Raw genomic sequence first — 20,216 nt, 5'->3', positions numbered from 1 at the left:
ATAGATGGATAAATAGAAAATGAATGTGGGAAACTCTTTAATTTTTCCACTTAGCTAGAAAACTATAGAACTCCCCCATGAAGTGAAAGTCTTTCTAATTAGTGTGGAAAACATTTTATGAGTCTTGTCATAAAGCATGCACAAACAAAATGAAAGATAGTACAAATATAGAAAATGAGAAAACCAAGAATCAGACAGGACTGTTAGTAATGAGCTACACTGTTTTAAGTAACAAACTCAGGGACATTCTTACTCCCTTATTTCTGTATTAATAGACAAGTGAGGTCAGAAAGTGCATTATTATGTTAAATTTAGAACAGCAAAACACCCTGTACCCAAATCATCACTACCCTGCCTTAAACATTTTACAAGCAAACCATGGCCTTAGAATGATAATACCAAATTTATTCATACACTGAAATTTTATTGAGGCTTAAAAGAAATTCCACATTTGTGACAATGTACATTAGCCAAGAGATCATTGTATGAAATATGCAATGCATAAACAAAGCTTGATTATGCTAGTTTTTAGCATTTAAAATTGATAACTATAGAGAAGCATAGAAGATAATGATGGTTGCAAATAGTGGAGTTGGAGAAACTGAGAGATGTTAATGAGAAAGTACAATGCTTCTCTCATAGAAAACAAAAAAATGGTGGCATACATCTCCATGACTACAGTAGGTAATGCAGTGTCACATAGAATTACAATTTGCTAAAGTTTTTAGGGTGAATGATTTCAGTATAAACATTTGCACATTTTAATTGTTCTAAGGAACTTTTGGGGTGCAGGTTTGAGTGACTGGTTTTAATGATGGAGCACATTGATCTAGAGAAGTTTTTAAGTGTCTCAAATTTTCATAACAGGATTTATTGGAGGGAAGCTAAAATGTATGCATATATTATAATATGGTACTAAATCTAACAGAGTGTTACTAATTTGAAAGCTCTGACTTCAGCCAGTTGGAAATCCACATAACAAGGATGTCTGCAAACTTTCCACAGTTCTAGAGATTAAAATCTCCGTGGTGTCAATGCCCATTTAGTGGACTGTTGGCAGCAGGTTACTTGACAAAAGGATCCAATCTTTTGGTGTGAATTTCATTTACTTAAACTCTCATATCTCATAAATGTATCCAGTATTCAAAATAATAACATGGTTGAGTAAAAAGAACTAATGCAACCTGGAAATAATAAAAAGGGTTTTTTTCATGAGTGACTCTGCAGAGACTTTAATTGTTGTGTATCTTAGCAGAAAGTGAATACAATGCAATATATGCTTTGATTATTAAGGTATCTTTATAAAGTCATCAAAAGATATAAGTAATGTATTGAAAATAGAGAAGGAGTAGTAACTTGGAGAGGAAACTGGTGGAGTCAATTCAATGCACCTGTTTGTTAGTCTATTTTTGTGCAGTTTAGCTCACTCCTATACTTATTTTGTATTCCTCAGGTCTTTGTACCCTTATTGAGTCATTCTGTTTTCACCTGGAATAGAAGTGTACTGTTGTTATTCATGGCATATCTGAGAGAATATCTCAAAACTCCTTGCATATACAATTGACAGTAAAATGACAGGTTTAAAAGACAGCTTTTTCTTTTCCTTTAGTGATGAGGGCTGCTAACTTCTTCCTTCTGAACACATAAGCATTTACCTCTTCTCAGCCCCAAGCAAGTGACAAAGTGTGTAAATGCTGGTTTCAGAGTTCCAGAGATAAGTTTTCTTCCCACTAGAAAATGTGAATGATCTGAGTAATGTACAGATGGATAAAAATAAAGCAAGTGTTAGGATATATATTGATGAATAATTTCATATCTCCACATTATCACTTTGTGTTTCTTACTATAACATAGACACACTGCCATATAATGAGATTGTGGTTTGGGCAAATTGACTCTGGGCTCTATCTCTTTACAGCTAGCTTTAGATGAATCCCTCCCTCCTCCAATATGACCTCCTTTGATTTGACAGTGAACACACAAACTGGAACATTTTAAACTAAGTGACTGGTAATATATTTGCTTTACCTAATCAGGAGACAATCCAGGCTCCAGATTCCAGAAAGACAGGATTATACTTGACAATAGGCTTTATATAACTCACATTTGGAGCCCTTTTGTTTAAATGTCTGATAATCTTTAAATTTGGTAAGAAGGGTTTTACAGTAATTTTTCTGTCAGTCATTTCTGTCAGGACTGGCCTGAGATGCTTGGGCTGCCCACTATATATAGTAAACTCCCCAGTATTAACAATGGCTTGGCAAACAAGGAGTAAGAAGAGTAAAGATATTTTAGGACCAGACTTGACATCTTCCTGGCATTTGTTCTATCTACATACACCTGGGCTGATTGCCTCCAGATAATTGCTGCTGTCACTTTGATGTTAGTGTGCCTGTAGGTAGGCTGAACAAAATTTCATCTTTCGTACTGCCTCTGTCTCTAGCTGCTGCCTCTGCCATTAATCTAACATATGGTGCTGTGACTTGGATGGTAATAGGAAGCTCTTTTTGAGAAGGAATTTCTTATTGTGAGCCTTTTCCACTGAGGCTACTCAGTAACAGTGATTTTAGACCTTTCCCAGTGTTCCAGGTATCTCCCCAGTCCTGCCGTGCTGATTGCTTCAGATTGTTTAAACTCACTCCATTTTCCTAGCTTCTAATACTTTGTACCTTATGACTCTCCCATACACTTTTGTTCACTGCTGCAGCCACAACCACAGCATTTAACCACACCTGTCAGCTATTCTCTAGTTTTGCTCTCCTTTTCTCACCACTTGGAATATAGACTCACTCCTCTCTGCCTGTGAACCTAGCATTAATTATGGGTGGATGCTTCCCAAGGAAACCGGCACCCTTGGTGATTAGTCAGTTGAAGTGATTACCCACTTGCCCCTTCACCCATGTTCCTAACAGCCTTGACTTTAACTGAACATGTTCAGTATAGGCCCTCTTGCCACTATTGTTTTGCTGCACCAGGTGTGGTAATTACCTTTCTCTGCTCTAGATGGGAAATTCTTCCATTTTTTCTCCCTCATCCCGCCTCCAAAATGAATTGAAACCTGAGCATCTAATATCTCAGTGACACTAGGTGACCAAAGAATGGGACTTTTGATCCCTCTATTTGCATAGTTAGACAACTACTGCCAAAAGCTAAACAAAAAATCCCTACCTTCAAGAGTTATTTACCTTCTCTAATATTCCTACTTTGCATACCTCATACAATCTCTTAAATTCTTCTGTATCCCATTTCAGGTCTTTTATCTGTTACAGCCCCCTTTTCACCCTCAATTTCACTCCAAAACAAGGAGGACATCAAGTTTTACCAAGATTCCTTAAAAAAGATATTATTTGAGCTCAAAAAAATTTTTTTTTGTTTTTGTCTTTTTAGATTTTTAAAACATTTATCTGTAAATGAAACTGGTTTACAGATGTCCTCAAAATTAAAGATGTTTAATTGGCCAGTTATTGGCCAGTCAAAACGATGTTAAAATTACTTTTATAAGTATGATATATCTTGTCTGTGTACAATAATTCTAGTCTTTCATTTTTATTAAGTGTTAAGATCTGGCTCATAGATCATTAACACTTTGTTAAGATAAATAGGAATTCTACACTTGAGAAAACTGTTAGGACTCTCCTTGGTGAATAAAGAAGGAGCCATCTGGAAATATTTCTCCAATCCTTTTCCACTACGAATACCCCAATAATCTCCATAATCTTGTAAGAGACACCTCAAGAAACATTGGTAAATATATTGTAATTTGTTTACATTGGTTATTGTCAAGTTGTTTTCTAAGAATAAGACAATACATTTTCTGATTTAAAGATGCTCTTGGTACAAAACTAAATTAAGAAACAAGAATCTTCATATAGCTATGGCAATCATTATTGCCAATCTCATGGTTTATTAAATATATTCATGCCTTTCAAATGTATAGGTCTAAGATATAAAAAGGATTGTTGATGGTGATAACCATTTTCTTTTAGACTCAGATATTTCGCTTTCTTTTGTGCTTCAGCTATTTATAAGAAATGTGTGTCAAACCAACATAAGATGACCTGTGAAAAATAATTTTTGAAGGATTCTCTGATGTTTTGGCTATACAAATGTTACCACACTTACAGATGCTTGGACAGTGCACAGTCCAGGCAATGTCACAAACTTCAATGACATTCTGTTAAAGCATAACACAGTAAATGAGAGCATCTTTGTGTCATTTAATGTCTAGTGATCAGAAAGAGATGTTTGACTAAAAAAGCTGTTCTATGTTAAAATGCACACTTTTATTGACTGTGTTAGAAAAATAATACCCTGATTGTCATGCTGAAATATTATGTGTGACTTTTGATCTCGTTTTCTTTGTAAAACTATGTAACTCTTGTCTGTTAACATTCTACAAGGATTCAACTATTAGAACAACCATTGCTGATAAGAAATAACTTTCCTTTGATTATATTTTACATTTTAAAGTACATGATATTTAAGTAAAAGTATTATAGTTAAATTCAGAGCTCCTAATTCAATAGTAATGTCACTGATCTCTTCTGGGTATTCAACAACTGAAGTTTAGAGGCCAGAACTAGAAAGGTAACTGGGCTGCAGACAGCCAGTATTTTTGACCCTGGCCCTCTGAGGTCAAGAAGGATCCAGGACATGAGGATACCTTTCTCTGAAAGATCCTGCAACTTTGGTGAGTCACCCAACCTCTTAAGGGAGATTGCAGGACACCAGAGAAAGAAAATCAAAAGCATATATTGTTGCTAAGAAGATCACTAGGGAAGAAATTCTCCCATGGTTTCACAGAAAACAGTGTGGTTAGACAAGACTGTGACCCATCCTGGCATCTGACACTGACAAAAGAGCTAAGAGGCTCTATACATGGTTCTAAGAATAGTGCCTCCAGAAGCTTACATGACCTTAATAGATCAAGAAGTCCATTTCATTTAACACAGACTTCATGTTAACTTGCTTTTAAACATCTGCAGAAAAATATATCCAAAACATAAAAACAAAGTAATGATAATAAGCTCCAATTGCTGATCTCTTCCAGTTTTCAGCTACATCAGTAGCTGACCATTGTTATGAGTCATTAACAAAAATGCCAGTAAAATCTACAAATCCTCTTTTAAAATTAAATATTGTCCCAGGAAATCAGTGCCTCACCCTGCTATTAAAATCTAGGTCCAGGACACAGAACTATTCATTTAATCGCTCTGCTTATTTGTTTAGATATCACTGCTTCTACAGCAATGAGCATCATAAGTTTAACTATCTCTCTGATTACCACTGTCCTCAAGATCTTTCTGGCAGCCTCGCACAAACTGCTGACTCTATTCTCAACTTACAGAACAAAATAGGATATCTTGGCAGAATTAACACTTCAAAAACAGTTTTAATCTCACTACAGAAAAAGGTGTGTTACCTATCTTCCTTGGAGAGGAATGTCATTTTTATCCTAATCAGTCAAGTATAATGAGATACAATCACAGACTGAGAAAAAAGGCTTCAGAAATTGGACAGTGGCTGTCTGACTCTTGGATTAATGCTCATGGTTTCCACTTCATCAATTTGATTCTCCTCTGGGCAGTGCCTTCTCAGACTTTTCTCCTGGTTTTTGCAGGATTGTGTGCAGGTTATTACCAATAGATAAATGCTGGCACTGACTTCTTGGTACAGTCCGATTCCTCCAGATTTCTTTCCCAATTAGATTCATGCCATCACATTTGTCATCTCTCAGGTATTCCTGAGAGGTTCTCTCCTCTTTCCATCCCCCTCTTCAACATATAACATAAAAGCTGGGAATGTCAGGTCTGGTTTGAGAGTGACCTGAGAGACCTGCCCTGTCTGCTTCATAAATAGATCCAAATACTGACAATGGCTAGCGCTCTGCAAACAAGAAATAAGATCAGTAAAGATAATCAGGACCAGACTTAAAGTCTTTCTGGTACCAATTCTAGCTACACACATCTGAGCTGATTGCCTCTGCAAATTTAACTTCAAACATTCCATCCAAATTTTTTGGGTCTTTGAAATCCTAACTGCACTCCAAAAAGTTATATATATATATATATATATATATATATCCAGCCTCCCTCCAGACAGCTGCTGCTGTCACTGATGTCAGCCTTCCTATAGGTAGGATGAACAGAATATGATCTTTCCCAGAGTCTCAGTCTCTGGGTTTTGCCTCACTGCCATTCGTTTAACAATCTGCCATTCATCAACAGCTGAGGATCACTGAGGAAATCTTTCTCAGCATCAGCTCCATGGAGTTCATTTGACAAATGTGCAGTGCTCACTGGATTACATACACAGCAATGAAAAGGAAAGATTAGCATCTTAACTATTGACAAGATGGTAGACAGGTGACTAACTGCTCATAGCTAGCTGAATCCATGATCAGGACTCCAAGTTTATTGCACCAGCTGCCAGTGACATTTTGCATTTGGAAATTCTGTTCATATCAACAGTTTAAAAATGTGTTTGTCAGCAAAAGGAAAAGGATTTTTTTAGGAACTGATAGTGTGCTGCTGAAAGGTACTACACCATTGGGACCTTCTCTGATGTTGCATGCCACTTGTGGAGTTAGGCACCTTTGGAAACTGGCCACTTGGGCCAAGTACATGACAATTTGGGGACACTGACACGTGAGAAGAAATTATGATGTGGAAAAAATATTCCAGGCATTTGTTTTGTTGGATTGTGTACTCATTTTGTTTTGATTTTCTTTGTTTTTTCATCTTTATATTACAACCACCTTTACATTAGAATTGGTAGCAGTTTCTTTACAGTGATAAACTCAATGAGTAAATTTCAAGCTTTTTTGTATAACCAAAGAATTGCAAGTGCACAATGTATGTGGCATGTGAAGAGCAACTATCTTTATTGAAGATTATGGGAATATATGTTCAGTCCTGCCCTGGCAACAAAAATATGGCACAAAAGTAAAAAGTGCTGAAATGACAGGAAAGCTAAAAGCACTGTCCACAAAACACAGCCCACACTTCACCGATAAATCAGATTTTCAGAATTTAAAGATTATAAATAATGACTCTTATTGATTTTCTTGGTTAAGAAGAAGACAAAAATTAATTATATGATGAATGATATAATAAGCTTTGAGTAAGGTAAAAATAACAACTATTATGACAAATATTGAGTATATCTGATGCAGGTGTATATAAAAGTAGAGCATAAGAAAATGATAAAAATTTGAATGAACAATATAGAAAAGAATTAGAATGCATGCAACAGATTTATAGGGGTATTCAGGAAATTAAAAATTCCATCAAAAGCTGACAAAATAGTTCGAATGAAGCTGAAGGTAGACCCTTAAATCTAGAAGCCAGTATGAAAGCTAATGTTCATGAAAGGAAAGATCTTTCCAAAAAAATAACAGTGAAGTGGCTGGTGAGAAAGAAATCCAAGATGGGCTCCTCTCCCCACCACTGTGACTCATGAGAAAGGGAACTGAGAGGGGCTCCTCTACCTGTCATTGAATAGGAGCTGCTATGAATGGTGAGAAAGAGCCAAGATGAGCTGCTCTCTGCACTATTGAACAGGAGCTGCTGTAACTGGTGAGGAAGAGATCTGAGTCAAGTGCCCACTCCCTCCATTGCTGGAACTCAGTGACTAGAGGCCAGCAGAAAAATCAGAGACTCAGTAGAACCCCAACTAGATTGCACCCAATGGACAGGCAGGGATAGGGGTGCAGAATAAGGTGAAGCAACAACAACAATATGAGGCAGCAGGTAAAGTGGGAAACTGATTGAGGACCATAATGGGCCTGTAGAAGAAGCTGCAAGCCCCACCAAGACATGCATGCAGGCCACCATTAAGAGCCTCTAGCTGGTAGCCTCTGCAGACCAGGAGGAGAAACAGCTAGCCCTACCCTAGGTATATGCCAGCTGCCATTGAGACCCTCCTGAGTGTAGCCAATGTAGGCCAGGAAAACAAGCCAGCCACAACTTAGATAAGCCATACTTGTGGAGAGACCAACTTCATACCTCACTGCCTTCCCAATAACCTAGGTTAGGAGAAACTCTGGTGCCTGACCCATTATCCTACACTGTGGATGGGTTCCCAATTTGAGAAACACCTGGGACCTCACAATTGGCTTATCCAGAGGAAACTAGCAAAATGTCAATATGAAAGATTAAAAGGCAATCTCTGGCTTCCAACACACACAGAACAAGGCCACAAGTCGTAGATAAATTGGAAGTTGCAAATCTGAAATTTCTTGTCTTTACCTCTATCTGGTAAAAGCCATTTATGACAGACCAAGAGACAAAATACTAAACAGACAAAAGCTGAAAGCTTCTATTCTAAAATTAGGAACAAGAATGTCCACTATCCCCCTCCTATTCAATATAGTTCTGGAAACATTACTAGGGGAATTAGACAATACAGAGAGATATAAAAGGAATAAGAATAGGAAAGAGAAGTTAAATTATCATTATTTGCAAATGATGTGATACTCTAAATAAAAGACCCGCAAAATTCCACCAACAGACTTGTAGACTTGGGAAGCAAATTCAGGAGGTTGGCTGAGTACAAAATTCATACTCAAAAGCCAATAGCATTCTTGTACACAAACAACAAATTCAGTTGAGACAGGAATTAGGGAAAGTATGCACTTCACAATAACATACAAAAAATGAAATACTTAGGAATCAACCTAATGAAGTAAAATATTTATATATAGAAAATTACAGTACTTTAAAGGAAATCAAAGAGGAATTCAGAAAATGGAGATACCTCTTGTTCATGGATATGAAGAACCAACATAGTGAAAGTGAACACACACCCAAAACTGATCCACAAATTTAATGAAACCCTGATCAAAAAACCCTTAGCATACCTCACAGATCTACAGAACAAATTCCTAAAATTCATGTGGAACCAGAAGAGACTTAGAAAAGCAATGGCAATCTGGGGCAACAAAGGCAAAGAAGGAGGCATCACAATTTCTGACTTGACATTGTACTATAAAAGTGCTATAGTAAAATCCACATGGCACTGGCAAATAAATAAATCTGAGGATCAGTGGAACAGAATAGAAGGTAAAGACATGACTACAAAGATACTCAGCCACCTTATTTTTGAAAAAGGGGCAAAAATGTTCACAGGAAGATAGTGTCTTTAACAAGTGATGCTAGAAAAATTGGATTTCCACATTCCAAAGAATTAAAGTAGACTCATGCCTATCACTGTGCACTAAACTAAAGTAAAATTGGATCAAAGGTATGAATGTTAAAACAGAAACACTGAATCTATTGGAAGACAAAGTAGTTTGAAATCTTCAGGACACAGGTGCAGGCAGAGAGTTCATGAATAAAACTCAAACTGACATAAATTATTTCAAAGAATCAACAACTGGGATCTCATCTTATTAAAAACTTCTAAAGGAATCACCAACAGAGTGAAAAGAAAACTCGTGGGTTGGGAAAAAAATTTGCCAATTGTCCCTTTGACAAAGAACCTCTATCTAGAATGTAGAAAAATGGAAAAACATCAGGACCTCCAAATTCAAAGACCCAATTCAAAACTGATCATTGGAGATGAATACAGATATATAGTAATCAAGAGTGCAAAGACTTCAGCTCAAGAACAGCAGGAAGATAATAAGAAAAATATAGGCAAATATATCAACTGGCCATTAGTTTAATTATTTTGTTTCATTTCAGAGAGGTATTTGGTCTTTGTTCCTCCATTTTTTTGCATCAATTATCCACTACAGTGACAGGAGTCATCCTTGCCTGGAGTCATGGGGTATTTGGTCATCAATCTCTCCAGCAGATTCTTCACTGAGAGGGCACTGGTAGGGAAACAGTCAGGGGATATCACTGTGAGTTCTAGAATTTAGCAGGAGTGCCCATCAGAGAATATTTTTGTATCAACATTCAAATTTTTAAAGCTATATATTTTCAAGTTCCACATCTCAAATTTCCACAGATTGAAAATATCCGAAAAGCAATTTTTGATAGTGAATATATACAAACTTTTTGTTATTTTTAAACAATATAATTTAACAATTTTTGCATAGCATTTACATTGTCTTAGGTATGATAAATAATCTAGAAATGACAATTTTTACAGGAAAATCTTTATAGGCTCTGTTTAAACACTACACAATTTTCTATAAGGGCATTTAGCATCTGCAGATTTTAGTGTCTGCAAGAGTCCTGGCAACAATTATCCTTGGACATCGAGGGACCACTCTTGGGTGGTCCCTTGATATGTGTATGATACTTGTTGAGTATCATACACTTACCACAGAGTGGAGCTCAGATGTAAACCAAAGCAGTCTTAGTTTAGATTTTTGTGCCTATATGCTGTATGTCATTCTTTTAGACTGATTGGAATAAAAGTGATATATTTCTAATTTAGGAACAGACATAGTTTCTCCCTTTTTGGCAATTAGGAGGTTATCAAAATTTTTATTTTAAAAGAACTTTTAATCTGAGGTAAATTACTTATTTAAAGACAAATTTACTTATGTGCACATAAAATTTTTAGTTGTAAGAGTATTGAGGATTCTATTATTGAAAGATAATTTGAGCTAAGAAATTGAAAGATTTTTGTTGAACTCATAGTTGTTACTATAGCTTTTTAACATCATTGAACCACAGTAGTGACAAACTGTAAGCTTAGCTGGAGGCTATCACAGGGGCTAATATATAAGATTTGGTACCTCTTTGATATTTAGCCTAGATTACTATTAAGTTTTATGTATCTTTTTGGTGATACTTTCTTGCTTTATGTAAAGCAACATCTATGTTAATTAAAATTAACCTCATATAGTATTAAGGTCAGGTAAGGATGCTCAGGGGTTACTTTTTGGACTCTTACAGAGCCTCAGCTCTTTTGCAAGTGTCATTGATTAGTCAGTCTTGCATGACTGTATAGCTTCCCTTGGAAGCGACAGTGGTGCTTTCTTTCATTTGGAGAAGGTCCTTTAAGTAAAATATACATTAGGTTATGGTTAGGGTAGTGAAAATATTAAGTACATATGAATCAATAATTAAAATTTAGAAGTTTTTGGAAGATTCAAACCTAAGCAAAGCATTGCATTTAGATTTTACAAAAATGAAAATAATGCAATCATAGATGTCATGAAATGAAACAATCACATAGTATTGATGAAATAAGAAATGTTTGATGGTATTCAATTTTGACATCCTACAAAACATATGTAAAAAATGACACAGTAAGAGATACTTTCCATTCTAATAAAATGACATTTATCTTTATGAATCCCTACTTTTTAAAAGATGTTATAACCCCTGAACCATATACAAAAGTTGCATACATGAAAGAAAAAGAGTATTTAAGAGAGTCCAAGAGTTCAGCAAAGGAAATGACTAGAATGTGTAGAATGATGGCTAGATTTAACCTCAGAGTCAGTTCAGTACATGAAAACTTGAAATAAAGTGTGGTAAGGTAAGCCAAGGGCCCATAGCTGTCCAGTAATGTTGAAAAACAATGTCAAGGTTTGAGAGGAGGTATCTGGCATTGTCAACATTTAAATGATACCTAAAAAATATGTGTTTGTGTTTCAGGTGAAGTAGTGAGATGGTGAGTTAATTTCAAGATAGAAGAGATAATATGTGAATTTTGGGGTACATGCAGATGGAACTGTCATGATGTTACATTGTGTTAGCACATACATGGTTATTAGGGTATTTTCCCAGAAAGTATTGTCGTACACATCTTTACATTTTTGTGGATATTTTTCATGGGTTCTGCTGAGTCAACACCTACAAGTGAAATCAGTAGTTTATAAGGAGTCCTCTACCAGCATGCAAAAGTCCAGAGGTCTTTAGCAGTGTGTTTATTTTAAGCATGAGTTCATGGCCAGATACCTGTTTGAATTGTTAGTTTTGCCTGTATGTAGAATAGATTATGAACGGAAGAACTACTTTTGAAATACAAAGACATGCAGGAGTCAGATTTATATATGTGCACATGATGGAAATCTATGAAGAGTCACACAGGAAAACTCTTTTAAGTAGTTCTCTGAATGCAAAAATGATACGTTTGGACTTTATTTAGAACAGATACCTAACATACTTTCTGTTGTTATTGCTGTGTTGTTATTGCTACAGAGGAAAATACTTAACATCAGAACTTAAGAACTTTAGGTTTATTTTGTCTCATTGTTTCAGAGATTGTGGTCTGTATTTTACTAGTTTCAAAGCAGAAATATGGTAAACACAAGTGAAGACAAAGGGTAACTAATTTCTGAGAACCAGACACTAGAAAGAGTAGAGAAGGAACCTCAAAGGGAGATATTAGGAACTAGATTTGGTCACACTAGCATGACTCAACCAGACACAGTAAGAAGTGTGCTTTATAAATGTCCTGTATAGCCAACCAATTGTAAATAACATGGCTTCACATATTTTCCTTCTAGAAGTATTGATGTGGAAGGGTGAGGAATTTTAACCTGCAAGGAAAAATCTACTAGCCTGCAAAGCTTTCTGTCTGAAGTTATTACAAATTCATGCCTCAAAACTGGATAGTGACCAAATGGAACAAATGTGGGACATCATTTCAGCATTTATTGTGGCCTTCACACTGGTTATGTTTGTCTTCCAATTTCAGGGTTTTTAAAAATGACCTTGGATGAAGTCTGAAGTTTGTTTAATGGAGTTGGAATATTTGGCTTTCTGTCGTCTTTACTCTTTTGAAGAATATTGCTATAATTAAATTCTTTTTTACATTTACACAATAATTGGGGCTGGGGATTTAGCTCAGTGGCACAAGCACCTGCCTTGCAAGCACGCAGTCTTGAGTTCGATCCCTGATACAAAAAAAAAAAATAGTAGTACAGAATGATTATATTTCTTTTGGGAAATGTATATTCATTTTCTTATCTGAAAATGAAGATTGAGATAGACAGTGTTAAAATCTTGACACTGCAACTTGTTACCTCATTACTAAATATTGATATCTTCCCATTTTCACTAAGAATACATTGAGTCCTTCAAGAAAATAGGAGCTAATCTGAAAAGTCAGTTGTATCATTACTAAATATTGATTATCTTCCCATTTTCACTAAGAATACATTGAGTCCTTCAAAAAATAGGAGCTGATCTGAAAAGTCAGTTGTAAAGCCCTTAATGGCAAGTATCCTTCAGGTGAGGATAATTATTATATAATTATTATAGAGAAAAGCCTGGTCTAGAAGTCTCTTGGGTCATTTAGCTCCACTTTAACAGGCAGCGATTTGTTTCTCCTGTTGGTGCAGAGGGGGAGCAACGAAGCAGGCGTCAATCAGCAAAAAAGAGGCGGGCTGTAGGAACTGTCCAATCAGTTTGCCCAAAGTAGGAGGTCCTTCTAATGTTATTGCGCTGAAGTCGTTTCCACAGCAAATTCTGAGAGCCCTTACCAAAGACATAGTTTTGTGACTTTTAAAGTCTGCAGGCTGCTTGGGAAGGACTCTGGGAGATCCTGAACCACACAAGGCTGATGTTGCGGGTCGGAAGCTGGGGACGGGATGGAATCTGGGTGAGGTCTGAAAGAAAGTGATCAAAACCAGGTATGCGGAACTACAGTCTCCCTGCTTTGCTCCAGACTCTTGGGCACTGATATTTGTTGCTTTTTGTCCCCTTTTCCCTTTGCTGAATCACCGTTTCCTGCATCTTGTCCCCAATATTGTGATAGCTCTGACCCGGAATAAAATCCAAGGAAGCAAAGGCTTTATTTTCAGGCCTGGCAACACAGCCTCCTTAGGATCCACCCAGAGACTGCGTGCCTCACAGCTAAGGGATTAAGTTTTTAAAGCCGAAAACCGCAGGAATGTTGCAATCATTGACACAGATAGCATCTGGGCTTCTCCGTATTTCCTTGAGGTTAAGCATTTCTTAAACAACAGCACATTTTATTATAGATAGCCAGATGAGGGGGTAGGAGAGTTACAAGAAACTGAAACCTAAAGCTTTTACAGCTTTTTCAGGAAATAGAAACTTAACCTAGAAAGATGGGAAGGGGAGGGGGGCTGTACGGAACATATAGAACAAGAAGGAGACGCAATGGTTAGAGCAAGGCTATAACAAATATAACACTGTCAGTCCACAATGGTGTCCTGGGTGATCCCAGGCACAGCTTCATTTCCAACAGTCTTGGAGGAAATACGGATCCTGATTAAGGTGTGAGTTGAAACTAGGTGCACGTGTGGGATGCCAGTTCTCTGTTCTCCTTTTAGTAAAATATCTGGAGGGTTTGATATTTATAAATGTCTGCAAAACAGAGTCTCCCTCACATATCTGATCTCAGACTTCTGCTTATTATATTTACGGTGACTATCTCATTTTTCCAATATTTTCTCACATTGCCAAACTCATAATGTATTGAGAAGGGCCATGAGAATTCAATGCAAAGTTTAATCTTGCAGGTGATATGACTAAGTGGTGGAGTGCTTTTTTCCAAGCACGCAGTTCATTCTTACATTTCTTACTCAGCAACATTGAAAAATATCACCTTAATTATTTATGTCACATCGCAACACACAATGATAAAAGAGAGATTGTGGTCTCAGAATATTGTGGAATTAAAGAAGATGAAGTGTATTATGAGAGTTTTATATTGGAAATAAAAAGAGCTCCCAGATTCCTTTGAAGTATCCTGAGTGGGTGATCATGTGGCTACTCAATCCAGAGCTAATTATATATAACCAGAGTAATTGCAGTAATTGCACCATTGTTTAATAGCCACTTATCACAAATGACTCTGTACTTAAAGTGACCATTTGGAACTTAGACTTCCATGTAAAGTTTAAAGAATTTTAGGGGAAAAGTGGTTAGTGGGGTTTTAGAGAAAAACTGTTTAGTTTTCATTTTTTAGTGCTTAGAATCTTGGTTGCTTAATAAGTAGCAGCCATATTTTCTGAGAAATTTTATTCTGGGTGCACTGTGTGTAGTTCAACTACTATTCTTATTTTAATTATTATTAATATGGCTTATTAACCCTCTTTCTCAGCCCCTTTTCACTAGATAGGTGGCTTGTTCAAAGATTGGTAAGTCAACTATTTATTACAATTAGATTATTTAAATGAGGTCTTCCAGAGAGTTTAGAATGCTAAGAAAAATGGAAGGGATGTTAATGTCTTAACATTAACTTAAGAGAGGGGATGTGGTTCTTGCGGAGGACAATTTAATAAAAGAGTTGCTGGTTAAACCTATACAAAGAAACATTGAACTGGCATATCTACATGTACATGATGATATAGGGGAAAGAAACTCCCAACCTACTATACAAGTACCCTCAACCTACTGTACAAGTAGCAAGTTCATGTCCTCTAAATTTGAAGAATAAATTTTAGGAACAATGGAGGTTAAGAGCAGAAAATATTTATTGAGAGAAAGAAAGCCTCTGAGAAAGACAGACAAACAGAAGAGGTCCCAAGAGGATTGCCAAAGACCTTGTCTTTTCTAGAGACTTTATTTATGGAGTAAAACCACAAAGAAAAGCAGGTCTAAGGTGGAGAAAAAATGGGAACTCACAAAGTGGGTATGAGGTGGCACAGAACTAATTGCTCAGGGACAAATGGGGAAGTGAGTCAGGTAGCAGGCTGGCATGCTTACAGAGCACTGACTCTTCCTGTTGGGGTTTGGGATGGTCACTCCTGGCTTACCCAGGGTGATAGAGATCTATTTAGAATAACAACCCTTATGATGTAGGTATATTTGTTAGATCTTTTGTCTTGAGGTCTGGCCCACACTGGGAGGTGTCTGTTTCATGCAAAGTTGCAAAATAACTAGTCTTTTGCACTGTCTCTTTTGAAGGCATAGCCCTGTCTAACTGCCTATAATATTACTATCTAATTCAGTTGCCTTTAAAGATGAGATATCAGCAGTAGTGGGAATGGAAAGGGATGTCATCTCTGAAATAATTGTTATAGTCCCGCTATTTTAGTTATGTTAGAAATATCATAGGTGGTCAGATTAGACTAGGCCCTTGAAAGAGCTATGTAGATGAAAATACTCTACAACTGTATTTGGAGTTACATTCCTTGAAGGCCAGACCTCAAGACAAAAGATAGAGTGACTGTATCCACACACTTCCTCAGGGGATGAAGAACAATCATTGATATTCTAGATAGGTATCAACTACCTAGGGTCAGAGAGTAGAACCTTCCTTGTCATATACATGAAAGAGCTCACATTATGGAAAAACCCTATGTATGTGAGCAATTGTGGGAAAGCTTTCAGCACACACGGTGTTTATCAAATACATGAAAGAAAACACACTGGGGAGAATCCATATGTATGTAAGCAATGTGGGAAAACTTCCAGCAGAAACAGTCATTGGAGAACACATGAAAGAATTCACATGGAGGAGAAACCTTATGTATGTAAACAGTGTGGGAAACCTTTTAGGACATGTGATGCTATTCAAATTCATGGAAAAACCCACACAGGAGAGAAACCCTATGTATGTAAGCAATGTGGGAAAGCTTTCATGACATGTAGTTTTCACAAACATAAAACAGTTCTCACTGGGCAGAAACCCTATATGTAAGCAATGTGGGAAAGGGCTCAGCAGATTGATTGCATGTACAGTACATGAAAGAATTCAGATGGGAGAAACCCTGTATATGTAAGCAATATGGGAAGCTTTTAGATGGCACTATGACTGCCAAAGACATGAAAGAAATCACTCTGGGCAGAAAACTTATGTATGTTTGCAATGTGGTAGAGCTTTCACTACACAGGATTATTGTAAAATACATGAAAAAATTCACACTGGGGAGAAACCCTATGTAAGCAGTGTGGGAAAGTTTTTACCACATATGAGTATCATCAAAAACATCAAAAAAGTCACACTGGAGAGAAACCTTATATATGTAAGCAATGTGAAAGAGGATTTACTGCTAAATTCACATTAAACAGACATAAAACTCACTGGAGTGAGACCCTATGTATTTAAGTAATATTGAAGTGCTCCCAGCACAAACATGTAATATCAAGTATATGAATATATGTAGTTCATGTCAGATACATGAGAGACTCACTAACAAAAAAAATTGTTCGGATTACACACTTTTTGCTTTAAATTTTGGTGTATGTTCTGTGTATTTGTTGTGTCAAAATGTATTTTTCAATTTGATGCTATTTTCATATTAAGTATTTTCATTAGATGTTGAACATGTGTTTTTCATGAAGTTGAATCATTTTGACACATGTTATACATTTGCAGATTTTGTTTTTCATATCATGACAGGATGCTTGCTTATATGTATACATCACTGTAGATTATGTCATGTGCCTAATTTTGGATTTGTTTCATCTTCAATATTATCACTTCTATAAAATTTACCATCAAGAATTTTATGTTTCATATTTATATTGCAATGACATTTAATTTACTGGGAATTTTTCCAACACATATCCCAAAAATAAACCACTGCTGTAAGTTTCTGAGTGCCAGCATCCCACAAGACTGTAACTTGTCTCCAAAAGGATATCATGAATTATAGTAATCTCTCCAGAAAGAATAAAGGATGATACAATTTATCAAAAGCAACACTTTCTTTTAAAAGATTGTTTTTCAGCTCTAGGTATTTCAGGGAGTATAGTCACTATTAAATGTACAAAGCAAATGCCTTATTCTGTCCCCTGATACTGTGATACCATTCTATCTTTGGTAATCTTTATTGTTTTTATCTACTTAGCTATAATATTGGAAGTAAGGAAAACCTAAATCATGAGAGGTGCCACTCAGTCTATTAAAAGCTGAAATTTATAATTTACATTGTGTCAGGGGTTTTTCTGTGGGAGTGATGTACTTCTCAATGCTATTCTTCATTGTTCATAAGGTTCACTGTCTGATGTTGATGTTTGTTACAAATGACTTGAAACATACTTTGCCAACATGTATGTGTGAATCCCAGTTGGTCTCCTGCAATCTGTATTTTAAAAATCATTTCTATTTTTTTTTTGTCTTTTTCATTTTTATCGGTACCAGGGATCGAACTCACGACCGCCTGATTGCAGGGCAGGTGCTTATGCCGCTGAGCTAAATCCCCAGGCTCATTTCTACTTATTAACATCACTAGGAAGATATGTTTTCTATATTGCTATCCCAGATAGTAACAAAATATTACAAATATAATACATTTTCTCTTAATCACATTTACTTTCCCATTATTTTGCTGTGAAAAATAGATTGGTAGGCTTGGTGATATATTTTCAATCCTAGAAACTCAGGAGGCAGAAGTGGGATGAACACTAAATTGAGTACTGCCTAGTGAGAAAGTGTCTCAAAATATTTATCAAACACCTGCAAATGTACCCCAGTGGTTTAGTACTCCTAGGTATACTCCCCAGTATCAAAATTATTTTAACATTAACTATTACACATTAATTTTTTTGTCTTTTTCTCACTTAGCATATAAAGGTCTAAACCAAATAATATCCCTTAAGCACCAGCATCAAGAGAGTTTGAGACATAATGATCATGGCTTTAAGTCAGTTATGATGTAGATAACAGCTAGATGCCTTTGCAAACTAATCAGCAGTTCTCTTTTTTATCTACATATTTAGGTTTAAGGAAAGAAACAAGTTAAGTTCAAGAACACTTTTTTTTGGGGGGGTACCGGGGTTAATAACTGTTTTGTTCTGATAATCACTTTGGCTAAATATGTTGTGATGTCAAATAGTATAAATTTGAGGAATGTATGGTCTTCTCTTGGTAGAAAAATTGTTTGTAGTGGGGTATGAGGCCCTGTAATCCTTTGTGTGTAGATTATTGAATGACAATATTAACTGAATTAACAAGTAATTTCATACATGCCATTTCAATATATTTTTTATTAGTTCATATAAGTAATGAAAAATAGGTTTCATTTTGGCCTATTGAAGCATGCAAATAATACACTTTGATTACATATTCTTCTTTAATCTCTCCCTTTCTCTTTTTCTCTGGTCATCTTTCTTTTCTTTCTTTTTTTTTTTTTTCCCCTAATAGTCTTGTTACTGGATGGAGTGTGAGAAGACCTTTGCCTAACTTAAACATACAACGTTTAGGGTTTCACTAACTCCATTAACACAAAAAGAATTTTCAGGGCATAGCCACAAGAGGCACAGAAAATGTTATTGATAAAAATTTTTCTGCACAATAGTTTGAAACTAGGATTCTTTATGTATTTTTGGCAATACAAATTGTGAAATTTGGCAATCTATAATCTCCTGTTTTGGTAGATGGGGAAAATGGCTCACTCACATTAAGATAATAATTAACTCTAAGAGGAGCCTAATGTAAGAGGTTAATTTATATGTAAAAATGTGGACTATTCACAGGTGAAACAGGACAATTTGCCAGGGAATAAGGAACAGATAAACTTTTTTGTAGGTGAAAGGAAATTGTCCAGGCTTATTGTGTCCTGGACAAAAGGAAAAGTTTATACTGGGTTTGTGTCTTGAAGTTTCAATTTTCAGTTTTAAAGTTATGATTTTTTTACTTGTCTCTTTTTCACATATCTCTATTTCTCCCAACATAGCCCTCTAAGACTTTGATTTATACTGTATTGTATTATATTATATTATATTATATATTTCCAACTTAGTTAAGGATTAATGGTTCTCCAGTTATTTTTTTAAAAATATTTATTCATTTATTTATTTATTTTGTCTTTTTTCATTTTTATCCATACCAGGGATCTGCCTGCTTGCAAGGCAGGCGCTTATGCCGCTGAGCTAAATCCCCAGCCCCGGTTCTCCAGTTATTTCACAAGGTTTACGAGGAACCTATTTGCTCTTCTATAGTCTTTTACTCTACCAGTTCTGTCAAGTGCCAGAAGCATCAAGGTCTTGCTTGACTATATGGCTTTCTTTGGAGGCATGCAGACATTCCTCTCTTTAGTGATCCTCCCATTAGTGCAATGTACATTGTTTAAATCTTGTCCTCTGGAATTCAGTAATCTCCCTGTTTGTGAAGTTGGACAACTTATCAGAACAATATAATGTTTTGAGAGGAGTACCATAGTATTCTGGGTCTAGTTGAACATGGACTGCAAGGATCGAAATACTGGCTTTCCTGTTAACTCAGTTTGAATTCTTCTACATATAGTACACTTGGGGAACCTAAATATTTAATATGCCAAGAAGTTAGCATTAGTTAGCATTAAAAGTATATAGAAATGGTTTTATAAATATTAACTTAGTTTTTATGCTTACAGTGAAATTAATATACTTTTAACAGTTGTACATTGT

General features: G+C 35.9%; 1 long non-coding RNA gene across 1 annotated transcript in view; it reads left to right on the top strand.

Annotated features, from left to right (window-relative positions):
* The first annotated feature begins 13,348 nt into the window (after positions 1-13,348).
* The window catches only part of LOC134472448 (uncharacterized), a 39,082-nt gene continuing 32,214 nt past the window's right edge, over positions 13,349-20,216 (top strand). The window contains exon 1 of the long non-coding RNA XR_010042268.1: positions 13,349-13,543. This is a non-coding gene — a long non-coding RNA (uncharacterized LOC134472448). The remainder of the gene's footprint in view (positions 13,544-20,216) is intronic.

Source organism: Cavia porcellus, unplaced genomic scaffold (assembly GCF_034190915.1).
Source record: "Cavia porcellus strain 051 isolate PalLab524CR breed Dunkin Hartley unplaced genomic scaffold, mCavPor4.1 scaffold_23, whole genome shotgun sequence".
In the NCBI taxonomy this organism is placed as follows: Eukaryota; Metazoa; Chordata; class Mammalia; order Rodentia; family Caviidae; genus Cavia; species Cavia porcellus.
The sequence above is the reverse complement of the archived record's forward strand: the minus strand, read 5'-3'. Positions and strand labels throughout refer to the sequence as shown.